Source organism: Miscanthus floridulus, chromosome 11 (assembly GCF_019320115.1).
Source record: "Miscanthus floridulus cultivar M001 chromosome 11, ASM1932011v1, whole genome shotgun sequence".
In the NCBI taxonomy this organism is placed as follows: domain Eukaryota; kingdom Viridiplantae; phylum Streptophyta; class Magnoliopsida; order Poales; family Poaceae; genus Miscanthus; species Miscanthus floridulus.
Genome location: NC_089590.1, coordinates 89,233,503 through 89,249,472, shown reverse-complemented (window position 1 = coordinate 89,249,472; position 15,970 = coordinate 89,233,503).

The window sequence follows — 15,970 nt, the reverse complement described above, 5'->3', positions numbered from 1 at the left end:
AGTAAAGAGAATGAGAGAAATGCGGCGATGTTTTTTTGAGGTATCGGAGAGTCGCCATTCCCCACTAGTCCTCATTGAAGCACTCGCGGAAGGATGTAGCTCCCCCTTGATCCGCCTCCGACCGGGCCTTCCGCTCCGTCTCCAGATCCTCCAAGGACTTCTGGAGTGCCGCCTCGGTCTCCGCCAGGTGGACCTTCGCTACGTCGAGTCCCCGCTCGGCTATAGTCGCCCGTTCCACCGCGAGCAGTTCCATCGCCCACGCTACCGTGGCCTCGGCCGCCCAGTCTTGGGACTCGCGGCGGGCGGATTCCAGCTGGCACTCAAGCTCATCAACCCACTACGACATCGTGGCTTCTCGCTCCATCCGACTGTGTTCATCCCGAAGAAAACGGGACTTGCAGATCGACGTCGCCTCTAACTCCTGTAAAGCGAGAAGCAAGCACGCTAAGACAACCAGTGGAAGACCAAGGAGTTGAGGACAAACACTAAAAACATAGAAGGCTTACCTCGGCGATGCGCAGCAGGTCGACTGAGACCGCCTGATGGATGAGCTCAACCCGCTCCAAGGCCTCCTTGAGTCTCGCCTTGGTTTGGGCGAGATCGGACTCCATCGACAGTCTTCTCTCCTCTAGGAAGTGCTAGAGCGCCACCTCCTCCTCGTCACGAAGGACGAACCGAGCCTTCCTCGGGTCACCGGGGCAGGGCCACACCAGCTCATAGGTCGCCCCCAACCTGTTGGAAGATCCAGCCGCCACAACATCGTGCAACGATTGGACCACCGCCAGCTCCTGCGACGGGGGGATGACTGGCGGCTCCACCCTAGCGCCTACCTCGCCGGAGCAGGGGATCTCAACTATCTCGACTCCATGGCCCGTCGACGGATGTTCTACCTCTGGCCTGGCCGCGTCTCCTCCTGACCCCTCCAGCTCCGACCAGGAGGGCGAGCCGTATGTTCCTCCGCTGGGCGAGGCAGGGAGCCCGGTCTCCCTCCTCTCTTCCATCATGGCTATTGGGGGAGGGATCGCAAGGGTCACTTTCGACCCAACCTCCGCCATCGCCACGGTGATCGCCGCCATCACCACCGCCGCCACCACCGCCGTACTCGTGACTGGCCAGGAGGGCGCAACCCCTAGGAGGGAAGGTCACACCGCCACCAGTCTACTTTCCCCGCCGCTCATCATGACTCGGTGCAGGCTGGGCCTCCACTCCTCCCGCATGGGAGGTGGGGCGATGCCCAGTCCCGTCAGTCCCTGGTCGCTGTAAAAAAAGTACAGATTAGTCACGCTCAAAGAACTCAATTATGAGATAAAAAAGGAACAAAGATGCATACCAGGACAAAAAGCAGCAGGGCCCTAAAGCCCCAACCCGCTGGCGATGAGCCTGCCGGACGAGGATCGCTTACGGGTCGCGACCCGCGCCCCCTCGCATCGACCGAGGGAGGAGCCGACCCGACCGGTTTCTGATTGGCTCACAAATCACCGCGACCGCCGGCTCATGGCGCACCCATCGAAGCAACTGGCGGGGCATCTCCCCGTTGTGGGTCGCGCGCACGCACCGACCTTGAAGACATGGGGGTACGAGCGTGCTCCTTCGACTGGCCGGCATGCCCCACCACACTCAGAGAAGGTGGGTGCAAAGCCGATGATGCCTTCGAAGGGCGCGGTGACCGCACCCGCTTCGCCTCTCGCTCGGCGGCAGCATTTGAGCTCGCGGCGCGTTTCCTTGATGCGGGAACATCATACGCCTCTCCGTATCCCACTCACAGCCAGCAGACGTGGCCGCAGGCTCACGACGCTCCATCGAGGTCATGATGATGCCTCAGTCTCCTTCATCCTCGGAGGTGCTCGCGTCGCCACCCATCTCCGTGGGCTCTTTTGACTCAAGCTCCGCCTCCACGTCGCTCCAATTTTCATCGACCCGCACCCGCCGAGCGATCTCCTTCTCCTTCTCGTGCCTCCTCTGGGCCTTCTTAGCTCTCTTCTTCTTTGTGGCAACCGCTGCCTCTTTCAGAGCGGCTTGCCGAGCTACGCCCTCCAGCCCCCTTGGAAGATGTGGTGGGGACTTGTAACCCACGAGTCCCTGCGAAATCGATGAGTCGAAGTCAAAATATAGGAGAGCAAAAGGGAAAAGGACATGGAATAAGAAGAGGGGAGCATACCAGATTGGACAGCTTTGCGGTGTCAAGAGGTCTGGGCTTTCCTTCAAGGGACTCTTTGTCCCTCAGTTGCAGCACCCGGTCGAGCCGACTCCAGACTTCGTCCTTCACCAAATCCTCCAGCAACGCGCGGTCGGGATCCGATGGGCCGAAGTAGGCCCACATCAATCGCCTCCTCTCCGCCAGTGGGGCGACTCGATGGCAGAAGAAGGTGTGGAACACCCACAGCCCGTCGAGGTCATGCTGCACCAGCTTCTAGAGCTCCGCCTCGATGACCTTCAGCTTGTTCTGCCGACTGGAGGGCCCCCACGACCAGCTCTCCTATCTCTCTGGCCTTCATTCGGTGAACGGCGAGAACGGCGCCTCCGTTGAGTTCCTGATATAGAACCACTCCCCATGCCACCCCCGATTGGAGTCATAGGGGGAGTACACGGGGTAGGAGCCCGACGGCCTCGGCTTCTTCTGCAAGGCGAAGCCCCTAACCAGCGCGGTCCGAGGAAGGCCTCGCAGACGGTGATGAAACCGACAACGTGCAGCACCCCAGTCAGATTGAGGTGTTGCAGCTCTAGGCCCCACTCGTTGAGGAGACCGCGCAAGAACTAGTGCGCGAGATATCCTAGCCCATGCTCATGGAAGGTGAGGAAGGAGACAACCTCGTCGGCCCAAGGTCACGGAATGCCTTCCCCTAGCGTAGGAGCCCTCTAGTGTGCCACCTCCTTCGGCGGAAGCAGTCCCTTCTCGGTGAAGATGGCCAGCACCGCCTCATCTACGTTGGATGGCCTCTAGTTTGACATCGCGCTCCGGACTCGTGAACGGATCTATGAGTTCTCCTCTCCCTCGCTTGACCCTCTTTTTCCTAGGAACCGCCATGGCACACAAACACGCTTGGTGAGAAGGAAGAAGGAGGAGAGGCGGTAGATAGAGAAAGGCAAAGGAATGGGACAAAAACCCTCTCCCTTTTGCTATTTAATAAGGATAGACATGCGGTGGGACACATCTTGACTGATGGGACACCATGCACAATGAAACATCACCCAGTTAAAGCAGGACGTGGCCTGGGTTGGGCCCACCACTACCACAACCTAGGCACAGGAAACAAGGCGCAACTGTATGCAAATGACCCTTCGCCTTCCCAGGCAGGGTTTGGAAGGGCCCACTAATAGGATCTCCGTCGAGGGAAGACCAACGGGCCACCTGAGTCGATCGGACGGCTCAGGCGACTATCGAGAGACAAGTAAGGAGCAGTGGGATGCCCCATGCAGGCTACGCCAACTCCATAACGAATGACGGACACGGATCTCATTCGAACATATCCGATAAAAGCTCCTCAAACCCGTCACTCGAGTCATCAAGGTAACTTTACCAAGCCTTCTTACTTTGTTTTCTGATGCATGATCATTCATTCATGCTTTCTCATACACGCATTCACACATTCATTCATACAATCATTCATTCATCCCACACATCCAAAGCATCGCATATGCAATTAATGCATCACAACGCTTTATGTTGCATCACGAAGTGGTAGTTGCCTCATTCAACATGAGCAACGACCGACCGAGGTTCAAAGGCTGGCCCGTGAAGGGCTTAAGGCCGCCTCGTGTCAAACAGAGCTAGGGGAGAAAACATAGATGAGCCTGATATACTCAGAAGCAGACAGGGTCATCTCAACCTTCTCGTTTGATCCTAACCTCGAGCCATGCCCACAGAATCTCCATCGAGGGGAGGCCAGCGGGTCACTTGAGTTGGTCTCTGGAATGACCCGGGCATCTACCGGGATGCAGGTTAAGGAGCAGTGGAATGCCAGATGAGGGCTATGCTGACCCCGTTATGAACAACTGACCTGGATTCCGCTCGAACGTGCCTGTTAGTGAGCTCATCGAGCGCGTCACTCGAGCCATCGAGGCAAGCGATGTTGGCTCAGCCCCTCCAGTTGTGGAAACTACGAATGGGGTAACACACGGAACTAGACCAACCCCTACCAAACCCAATGGGGCTCAGGGGCTCAGGTCGCCTGACGTTGACTCAGGAAACCAACCAACCACATAGGTCGTGGGTGGGACAAGCACGGGCGAACACCCCGACCGGCAAAAAAACAGGAGTCTACAGCCCTAGGAAAGAGTACCAAGATACTCAGCCTCCAACTGACTCACTAGTCGGACACAAGCTCAGTGGGCTACACCCACCGAGTGCGCTCGCGCGCACCCACTGGCAAAAACAAAAAAAATCCCCCAGACGATTCTACCCAAATCGTCCGGGGGCTCGGGGGCTACACCCACCAAGTGCGCTCACGCGCACCCGCTAGCAAAAATGAAAAATCCCCTAGACGATTCTACCTGAATCGTCTAGGGGCTCGAGGGCTCCTATCGGGTTCATAAACTTAGGGTCCCTAATGGGCCTGCTTCCTAGTAAAAGATTGGCCCAGAGATGGCATTACAAACGACGCACAACTCCTAGGCCGGTCGAGATACCTAACGACATGCCAGAAGAGCGATCCAGTCTTCGACCGGAAGGCCTGGCCAAGGAGTGGATGACGCTCTCTTTTGACTCTGACCCGCTTTTCTGACCGGAAGGTCTAACCAAGGAGGGGACGACGCTTGCTTCTGACTCTGACCCGCTTCACCGACCGGAAGGCTTGGCCAAGGAGGGGACGATGCTCGCTTCTGTCTCCAACCTGCTCCTCTGACTGGGAATACACCAAACCTCTGCTTACGACTCTTCTCCGATCGGCGCGGTCGAAGAAGACTGGGAACGACCGGCCGGGGATGCCCGCTCAGTGAGGACCCAAGAAATCAGACAGAGCAGATAAGGTAAGGCACTCAAGTCAACCACAATACCAAGGACCGTACCCTACACACCTATAGGACAGTACTATCAGGGCATGCCAGAGGGGTACTTTGTAGCCTTCTAGACATGTCAGAACACAAACAGTATTGTAGGCGCCTACATTTATCCTACGTATGGTAGGCGCTGATATTTGCCATACCAGAAAAACACGATGGAGCCTGCCACATGCATCTAGGAGTCAACAGTATTGTGGGTGCCGACAAACTGTCTCGTACCCGACGACGTGGGTAACAAGACTAGGGAACATCTCTTTCTCTCTCTCTCTCTAAACTTGTAAGACCATCCCCTTCACCTATAAAAGGGGATGCGCCCTCTCCCAACAAACAACGATCATTTTGACTCTCTCTCTCTGCTAGCTTTAGACATTCTGAGCACTCGAATAGCTCCACGGCTTTAGAACTCTAAAGCTACACAAAGCATATGTTCCAAAGCTTAGCGCACGTAGGAGCTCCCTTCACTCTTGGCCCTTCGGCCCAGAGCCTGACCGAACCTTTAACACTCCCCTTCTCATTCCAACTCGTTTGTAACACCACAACAAACTTTGAGCACCTAGGCTTAGGAATAAAGTCATTAACTGACTCAAACTGGACGTAGGGCACGTTGCCTGAACTAGTATAAACCCTATGTCATTGAGTGCTAGGCCACATCCGATCACAACATACGACAAAACAACAAATATTTACTTATTGGTCACTTTTCGCACCGACACTTACTTTAGAGTGTTTGGGTGCAAGTGTTTCATACTTAACAAGAAACCCAAAACCTCTAAGTTTGCACCTAAAGTTGATGAAGGTTTTCTTCTTGGCTATGGATCAAATGAACATGCCTACCGTGTCTTCAACAAAATCTCTGGGAGAGTTGAGACTACGATAGACGTGACATTTAATAAATCTAATGGCTCTCAAGTGGAGCAAGTTGATTCAAGTATTGTAGAAAAGGAGGATCTACCATGTGAAGCAATCAAGCAATTGGTTATTGGTGATATTAGAACACAAAAAGATGAAGTCACTGAAGTGGTGATTCCTCAAGTAGCTGCTACACCTATTTCCATTGACGTACCTGATGCTATACTGCAGCAAACACCTGCTGCAACTCCTGCACGCGGTAGTGCCGCACCTACATAGTCAACAATAGCTGATTGGACTCCAGCTAATGGACAAAACCTACAGTTCATATTTGAGCAAGATGATGACAAAGATCCAGAAGATGAACAAGAGGCCATTAAGCACCCAAGGCTAAGGCAAATAATACAACAGAATCATCCCATTGATAACATCATTGGGAGTCTTCAAAAGGGGTAACAAATCATTCACATTTAGCAAACTTTTGTCAATATTACTCGTTTATTTCCTCTTTGGAGCCTCTTAAGGTAGAACAAGCACTTGGAGACCTGGATTGGGTGATAGCCATGCAAGAAGAGCTCAATAACTTCGAAAGAAACCAATTTGTGAACTTTGGTGGAACGACCCAATACCAATGTCATTGGCACTAAGTGGGTCTTCCGCAACAAGCAAGATGGCAATGGAGTGGTGACAAGGAACAAGCAAGGTTGGTTGCTCAAGGTTTCACTCAAGTAGAGGGCTTGGACTTTGAAGAAACATATGCACCGGTGGCATGGCTTGAAGCAATTCGAATGCTTATAGCCTATGCTGCTCATCACGACTTTAAGCTATATCAAATGGATGTGAAAAGTGCATTTTTCAATGGCCCTATTCAAGAATTTGTCTATGTTGAGCAACCACCGGGCTTGATCACAAGTTTCCTAACCATGTCTACAAACTCCAAAAGGCGCTCTATGGGCTTAAGCAAGCACCAAGAGCGTGGTATGAATGCCTTAAGGAATTCTTGCTTAAACAAGGCTTTGAAATAGGCAAAGTCGATCCTACCCTTTTCACTCACAAAGTTGACAAAGATATATTTGTGTGCCAAATATATGTTGTTGACATAATATTTGGTAGTACTAATTATTATTTTTATGAGGAATTTAGTAGGATCATGACCAAGAGATTTGAGATATCCATGATGGGTGAATTGAAGTTCTTTGGATTTCAATTCAAGCAAGCGAAGGATGGAACTTTTATTAGCCAAATGGAGTACACCCATGATATGCTCAAGAAGTTTGACATGGTGAATGCCAAGCCTATCAAAACTCCCATGCCAACCAATAGACATCTAGATCTCAATGATGAAGGGAAAGCCGTGGATACTAAGGTATATCGCTCCATGATCGACTCTCTACTTTATTTATGCGCATCTAGGCCCGATATTATGCTTAGTGTGTGCATGTGTGCTAGATTTTAAGCTAACCCGAAAGAGTGTCACTTAGTGGCCGTTAAGAGAATCTTAAGATATTTAGTACACACTTCTAACCTTGGCTTGTGGTATCCTAAGGGCTCCAGGTTTGATCTACTTGGGTATTTGGATTCCGATTATGTCGGTTGCAAAGTAGATTGAAAAAACACTTCGGGGACATGTCAATTCCTTGGACGACCCCTAGTGTCTTGGAGTTCTAAAAAACAAAATTGTGTAGCCCTTTCCACCGCCGAGGCCGAGTATGTTGTAGCCGGTGCATGTTGTGCTCAACTACTTTGGATGAGGAAAATCCTTCAAGATTTCAGATGTCAGTTCACTAAAATCCAACTCTTGTGTGACAACGAAAGTGCCATAAAGTTAGCCAACAATCCCGTAAGCTACTCAAGAACTAAGCACATAGACATCCGACATCATTTCTTGAGAGACCACGAAGCCAAAGGAGATATCAAAATTCGCCATGTGAGCACCAAAAAGCAACTTGCCGATATCTTCACTAAGCCTCTTGATGAGTCAAGGTTTTGTACTTTGCGTAGTGAGCTAAATATACTTGATTCTTGTAACGTGGTTTGAACTATAGCACACCTTGATTGATGAACTAGCGTGGATAGGATAAATGAATTGCAAAAGTTTAAATATTGTGCTTAAAAATGTTTATCATAAGAAACAAGTGCATTATGATCATTATTTATATTGATTATTTGTTGCTGATCATAGTGTGCTTCAGATATGTGTCCATATCCTATATATATATAGCTATTTAGTTAGTAGCTAAATCTTGCTGTTCTGGGGAGTGCGGCTATGCCACGACTGCCTTGCAGCAGTGCCGCATGTGGCGTGCGGCAGTGCCACACTTTGAATTTCAATCAAAATTCAGCCCACGACAACAGTTATCGTGGGGCCTATTTACTCTATTCTTTTCTTCTGGCCCTAGGGTAACCCTCTCCTTTTCTCCCCCCCAGCAGTCGCCGCCTCTCTTCTCTGCAACCCGCGTAGAGCAGCCGTCGTCGCCCACTATCCAGCGCCGGTGCCACTAACTCTAGCCCTGCCGGCCCTGCTGCTGCCTTTCTTCCTCATCACCAGCAGCAGCTCCAGCTCGTGGATGGAGCCATTCTCTTCCTTTCCTCCTCAATCCATGTAAATCAAGGTGAAACCCTAACCTAATCTCGATCTATGCCATGGAGCTCTATCTTAGTTGAATGATGGTTTCTAGTGACTGCATGATTAGGGTAGAAACTAGTTTGATGAATGAATTGAATCAAAACAAAGATTCATTGGTTGAGCCTCATCTGTACCCTGCAGTAGTGCCGCATATTGGGTGCAGCAGTGCCGCACTCAACAGAATGAATATATAAATATAGATGTTGTTCCATCGATGACTCTCTGTTTTGGTTGGATTTGTGCACCAGATGTATTTCTATCTTAAACATGTAGCTACTTTACCTACATTGTAGACAACTCCATGTATTTGTTTAGGTCTACTCATTCTGGGATTGTCCAGTGGTTTAGGAGAATGGTTGAGAAATAGTCTGAATAGTTGAGAAGGAATGAATCGTGGGAGAGGTAAAGCACTAGGTGTGGCAATGCCGCACCTAGGGTGTGGTAGTGCCGTACCCTCTGACCAGATTGGTTCAAGGTGCTTTCCTAACCTGAGATTTGAATCATCTCATCTATCCAGAGTGTTTTACAAGTGTTCTTCTATACCTCTTATGTAAAGTTTCTCATTTGGACCTATATTTGTTTGCATAGATGGCCTCTGGAGGTGATGATGACCGGAGGGGGAAGAGGAAGATGACAGAGCCTCATGACAAGAAGATGCCTCATCATGGTCGTGGCAGGACCACAGGGGGCAGCAATAGTGCAGTAGGCAGAGATGTTGCTAGAAATAGGGGGATGAGAGATCAGATGATCCAGGATGAGGAGAACCTAGAGAGGGCTGGCCGCACCATTCCTCTAGGTGCTTGCCCAGATACTACACCTCATCTTGAGGAGTTTGATAGGAGCCACATCAGAGAGTATTCTGAGGATGTAGTTATGAGGTGTCCTATTGACACACGTCCTCATCCCATGCTCAATTATGTGGGAAAGCTAAAGATGGTGGAAGAAGCACGGGAAAACAATCCCTATGAGCAGCCAAAGGATTTGGGGATTGACTATAGGTTTTGAAATGAGTTTTATTCTAACTTCTATGCATCTGTGAACTTCAACTCCAAGAAATCCAAGGTTGTCAAGATGCAGTATGTTGATTGGAAGGAGATGAAGGGAAAGAATGAGCCTGAGTTCAATAAGGTGATCAAGGCTTGTGAGTTATTGGCCTTACTGATATTATGAGCTTCAGATATAATTGGAATGAAGAAGTGCTAGCCTAGTTCCATGCCACTTTCTTCTATAGCATCTACACTGATGAGATTCACTAGATGACTGAGGGACAGCATTATAGAGTTGATTTTGTGACTTTCAGCCGGATCCTTGGTTTTGGAGAGGAGGAGCAGGGTTTCACTTACATTCATGATGAGGCTAGAGCTGAGATCCGTGATATTGCCTATATGTGGATTGATAGGAGAAGTGCAGATGGGAAGGTCAGTGGCTTATAGAGCTATTATTACATTCTAAACAATTTGATTAGGCACACTATCAATCCTAATGATGGAGCAGCTTCTGATCTTAATGGATATGTGAGGAATATGCTTGCTAGATTTGCTCCTAGAGGTGATAGGTTTATTGTCCCTCGCTTCATGTGGCATGAGCTGAGGAACGCCATGGAGGATGGGAGAAAGGGGATACCCTATGCCCCTATCTCATGTTTATGATTAAGAGGGTCACTGGCTATAGATTTGAGAAAGATGGTATTCACATCATCTACAAGATTGAGAAGACCTGAGGAGCAGGTGCTAGCAGGGCAGTGAGACACTCTCCATCAGTTGTGGACGTTCCTGAGTTGTCCCGCTCTAGGCCTAGCAAGGAAAAGAAGATGGAGAAGTTTGGGAAGTGGATCAAGGCTATTTTCACCACATGTACCTATGCAGCGAGGACCACATATCTGGACTGGTTGGAGAACCGTGAAGCTAATTGGGAGGCTAGAGAGCGTGCAGGGCTGCCACCTCTTTCTCTAGTTCAGTCACCGCCAAAGTTTAATGACCTCCCTAGCCTTTCTGAGATAGGTGAGGAGGAGGAGGAGGAGGAGGAGCCAAAGCTTGATCCTTACAAGAGTTTGAGGCCCATCTTATAGTCCATGAGGAGGAGCACTAGGCATAAGTGCCACACTTTGACCACTCATCGCCAAAGGAGGGTGGTGGTGTCTTCTTCTTCCTCCTCCTCCGACGACGATGATGATGGTGGAGAGGAGGACGTTGCAAGCGCTAGTGGAGCTGCTGGTGGGGATGATGTCGATTGGGACACCATCTAAGAGGATGAGGAGTGAGTGTTGGTCTTTCTTCTTTTCTTCTCTTTTTGGTGCTTTATGCTAAAGGGAGAGAAAATTAGAGGGGCCAACAACTTTTTCGACGTCATGGAGAGGAGGTTGCTGCAGCTAGAGTCATGTTCGTATCCGTTTAGAGTAGTCTTTGTTAGGTGAGAGGTTGAGAGTCCATTAGAAACTCTATTTATGTAATAATGCTACTTAAGTACTTTATATATGTGTAGGATATGGACATATATTAATCTATGTTGTCGCTTGTGATATAATTGTGCTAGAATATATATATCTTTATATGTATCACATGCTGTGTGTTGTGTGTTCTGATTTGTGCTGTTACAGCAAGTGTGGCAGTGCCGCACCCAGCTGTAACAGCAAAACATGTTGTGTATAAACTGTCATTCGCATCACGTTTTACATACCTGACACAGTATGCATCACCCCACAGGAGCATGGATGTAGGGGGAGCCCCATCACTTTCACTAAAATATGAATCTTGACTTCTTATGTCAATTTGAGAATTTAATTCTCTATTCACATATTTAGGTGGAGTCTCTACACCCATGGCTTAAAAAATCTTAGTATTTATTTCATATCTTTTGTAAGCTCTAATTGGGTTGTCATCAATCACCAAAAAGGGAGAGATTAAAAGTTCAATCAAGCTCTAATTATGGGTTTTGGTGATAATGACCACACAATTAGAGAACTAATGAGATTTATCGAGATGACAAGCAGGGAATTTATATTTGGGGATGCTACACGAAATGGAGGAGCCCCCAATTACAAACGTTGATGGCTTCAAACTCAAAGGAGGTTTAAATTCTTTTATATTTTGAATTTGAGTATAGGAAAAGCCATACTATAAAGGAGGACACAATGCTTAAGCTAACATGTACTACCAAGTGCTCAAACATACACATGCATCCTCAGACTCATAGTCAAGGCAGTCTAAACTTCACTCTTACCCTTGCTGTCTTGACTGGTGCGGCACTGCCGCACTTGAAGAGAGGCACTGCCGTGACTTAAGTGACCGTTGGGGCTGAGAGGGTGTTTATACCCATCTTCTTCCTCCCCAACGGCTATCTTTTTCCTTATGCTCATTCCAGCTCGTCAAAACAGAATAAGAGCTCTCTCTCTCTCTCTCTTCATTAGTGACCTTGAGCCCTCAACCAAATCCATTGATTTTCCCATCAATCTTTGAGAGAAAAGGGTCCAAAACTCGATTAGAGAGCAGCTCTATTGATTTTCAACTCAAAAGAGCACTTGGTTCACGTTTTGGCCGACGATTGTGTTTATTACTCTTGGAGCTTTGCTCCTAGCTGGCTAGAGCGTCGCCCGTGGAGCTTGCCAACTTGTATGGCAGCCCCGGCAGGTTTGTAACCATCTCTTGAAGCTAGTATAATCACCCATCATCTCAAGAGTTAAGTCTCTTGACTTGAGAACGAAAAAGGGTTGGAAAGCCCTAAGCCTTAGTGGCTAACCTCAACAACGTGGAGGTAGGCAAGCCTTGGTGGTGAGCCAAACTACGGGATAAATCATTGTGTCATTTGTGCTTGATTTACATTACTTGCATTTCATATTGTTGGTTGAGGCGATGTCTAGGGTTTCTAGTCGATCTACTTGTGTGTGGTGTTTCTACAACTTCTAGCTCTTGATCTGTGACTATCATACGTGCAGTAAGCTAAGAAATTTCTCCGATCTAAGTTTCCGTTCACTGATTTTGAACTGTGACTCAAAGTTGTCTGTAGGTGCGATAGTGCCGCTGTTCTGGTCCGGCAGTGTCGAAGTCCGACAGTGTCGCCCTCTAGAGCGGCAATGCCGCATGGTGAATTTGATAAAAGTTTGAGTGTTTGTTTTGATAGGCCTATTCACCCCCCCTCTAGACCAACCAGAGATCCTATACTTGCTCAGAAGTACTTGACAGTTTCAGAGCTGGCCCAAAGATGACTAGCGAATTTTGGTAGAGTTGTTTAGAAGGATTGGAACCTAACACCCTCCAGGAGCAAGCTTTGCAGAGCAAGAAGCCTGGCACTGCAACAAATATATGGTGATGAAGTAGAGCAGTACAATCATCTCTGGGACTATGGACAGGAGATAAGGAGATCAAATCCAGGAAGCACCTTTTACCTTGGTTTAGCTGATGGACATTTCAGTCATCTCTATGTTTGTCTAGATGCTTGCAAGAGAGGGTTCCTAAGTGGGTGTAGACCTGTGATATGCTTGGATGGATGCCACATAAAAACCAAGTATGGTGGACAGTTACTAACTGCTATAGGTGTTGACCCAAATGACTGTATATTTCCAATAGCTTTTGCAGTTGTGGAAGTGGAGTCCAAGTTAACTTGGAAATGGTTTTTACAAACTCTGAAAGAAGACCTTAACATCCAGAACACATTTCCTTGGACTGTAATGACTGACAAGCAAAAGGGCTTGATACCTGTTGTACAAGAAGTGTTCCCTGACTCAGAACACAGATTTTATGTTAGGCACTTGTACCAGAACTTTAGTGGCAGTTTCAAGGGTGAAAATTTAAAGAACCAACTATGGGCTTGTGCTAGGTCTACAACTGTGACTAAGTTTAACACAACATGGAGAAGATGAAGACCCTTGACTCCAAAGCTCATGCATGGCTAGAGCAAATGGCACCCAATACTTGGGTTAAGAGTATACTTCAGTTGTTTCCCAAAATATAACATCCTACTGAATAATAGTTGTGAAGTATTCAACAAGTACATTCTTGAAGCAAGAGAACTACCTATATTGAGCATGATTTAGAAAATCAAGGCATAGCTAATGACAAGGTTTTACAACAAGCAGAAGGAGTTGAGTGAGAAATGGATAGGTCCTATGTGCTCCAAAATCAGGAATAAGCTATTGAAGAATTCAGAGTTCTCCAATATGTGCTTTGTTCTTCTAGCTCGCAAGGGGATTTTCCAAGTCCAATCTGGTGGGAATGATTACATAGTCAGCATATTGACTAAGTCCTATGACTGCAGGAAATGAGTCTTGACTGGAATCCCTTGCAACCATGTTGTTGCCTGTCTTAGGCATGAAAGATTTCCTACTGAAGAAATGATGCCATCATGCTATTCAATTGAGACATATGGCAAAGTGTATGGCTTCAATATTATGCCTTGCAAAGACCAGTCACTATGGGAGAAGACCAATGGTCCTCAGGTTCAGCCACCTATTTATGAAAAGAAAGTTGGCAGGCCACCCAAGTCTAGGAGGAAGCAACCTTAGGAAGATCGAGGCAAATATGGGCCCCAACTGAGCAGACATGGCACCATAATCACCTGCAGTTGGAGCAAGGGTGAGAATCACAATAGGGCAGGTTGTCCATTTAGGAAGTTCGGTTTGAGGCCAGGTGTAAGGACTATTCTAGCTACACCAGTTGAAGTCATTGTTGATGATAGTCTAGTGCAGGAACCTGTGATTACCCATGTACAAACCTCTCTTGAGTGCTACAAGCAATCCTCTCTTCCAATGCAGGAACATGGTGCGCCACAAGGATTGCAGGATAAAGATTTTGGGGACCCAATGTGGTCACAAATGCTTGATGAGGTGACTCCTACTCACCTCTATTAAATACCAGCAAAATATTCATTTATATGTGTTTAAGTATTAATCATGATAACACCTACATGTAGACATCAATTGCTGCTACTGCTGGTGACAGTAACCAAGGACCCTTAACTGACTGCTCCTTCATTGCAACTAACCAACCTCTTCCAAGGCCTGCTCCTCTGACAACTGCAACTAAAAGGGGCAAGGACATTGCCAAGCTTAAACGAGCAGGAAAAAACACCAGGGAACCAGCAGTGAAGAAGACAAAGCATCTGGGATGACCACCAAGGCAGCAGAGTCTCAGAAACCTGCTGAGTGACCTCTTTTCTGAATGATAGAAGGAAACTTTTGGATGTACATATGCCTGACCACTTTTGTGAATGATAGAAATGCAACTTTTGTGATGTAATTTGCACCAAAAACAATATGGATGCATACATCATTTTACATAGTATTTACATAGTGCTTTGAGCTGTAGGGACAACTAGGAATCAACTCAGCACCTCAACTATATGATGTAAGATATGTACAGCCCAAAAACTGTATGGCTGCTTGTGTCTGAATTGCAGTTTCAGCTACTTTGGGTTAAGCACCAATATGATTGCAGTATGTCTGAATGTGTTTCAGTATCTTTGGATGTGAACTGGATGACAACTTTGTGTATGAAAATATGTGAGTATGTTTGCATGTCAACTTTGTGTGAGATATATTTGCATGTGAACTGGATTACAAATGACATGTCTTCAGTTAAGCCAGATAATAAACACTCCTATATAGTCCAGTACAAACATATAAGAGAAATGTGACCAGTGATAATAATATCTGGGTTCAAAAGGACAATTATTGAGACGCTAGGAATCTGAGGAAAAATATCTTGACGGCCAAAGTCCGTTCCGCACCTCCTGTGCTTAATAACTGCAACAAACTTGGCACACAGCTTCGGGATTGTCTATGTTCAGTGACTGCTACAGCAGCTCTTCTTACGAAGTTCAGGGAGCAGGGAACACCAAAGGTTTGCTGACGGATGTGTTTGGTTGGTTGGATTTACATGGATGGGATAGGACCATCTATGAATTGGTAGTGTTTGGTTTACTGGATCACTGGGATGAGAAAATCCCTAGATAGATGCTAGATTTCCTTATTCGTAAAAATCTCACAGATCAGCTTATCCAAGTCTTCTAATATCTGTTATTAGTAAATAAATTAAGGATTATTAGTATGTTATATTATTACATAGTTATTATGATGATAGGATTAGTTTTGATAAGTGCTAATACATTGATTAGTACATGTTTCGTGTGCTAATTAGGATATCAGTGGTTCTAATTAACATATTTTATTTTAAATTAGTGATTATCATGACAAAATTAGTATTAGTGCATATTTATTAGTGTCTAATTAGTTGTTATTATTTTAAAATAATAGATATAATTAGTGAATTATTCTTATCCCATCCACTTTCGTCCATCCAACCAAACAGAAAAATAACTCATTACATCCATCCAACCAAACATGCATCATGGATATCCTTATCCCAATATCCATAGATCGCCATATCCCATCCAACTTCGTCCTCGAACCAAACGCACCCAAGCTTACCGCCTTACCTCAAGCACAATGCAAATCTTCCCATGTGGGATGAATTTAACCGATTGATAGGAACCACCATCTGAAAG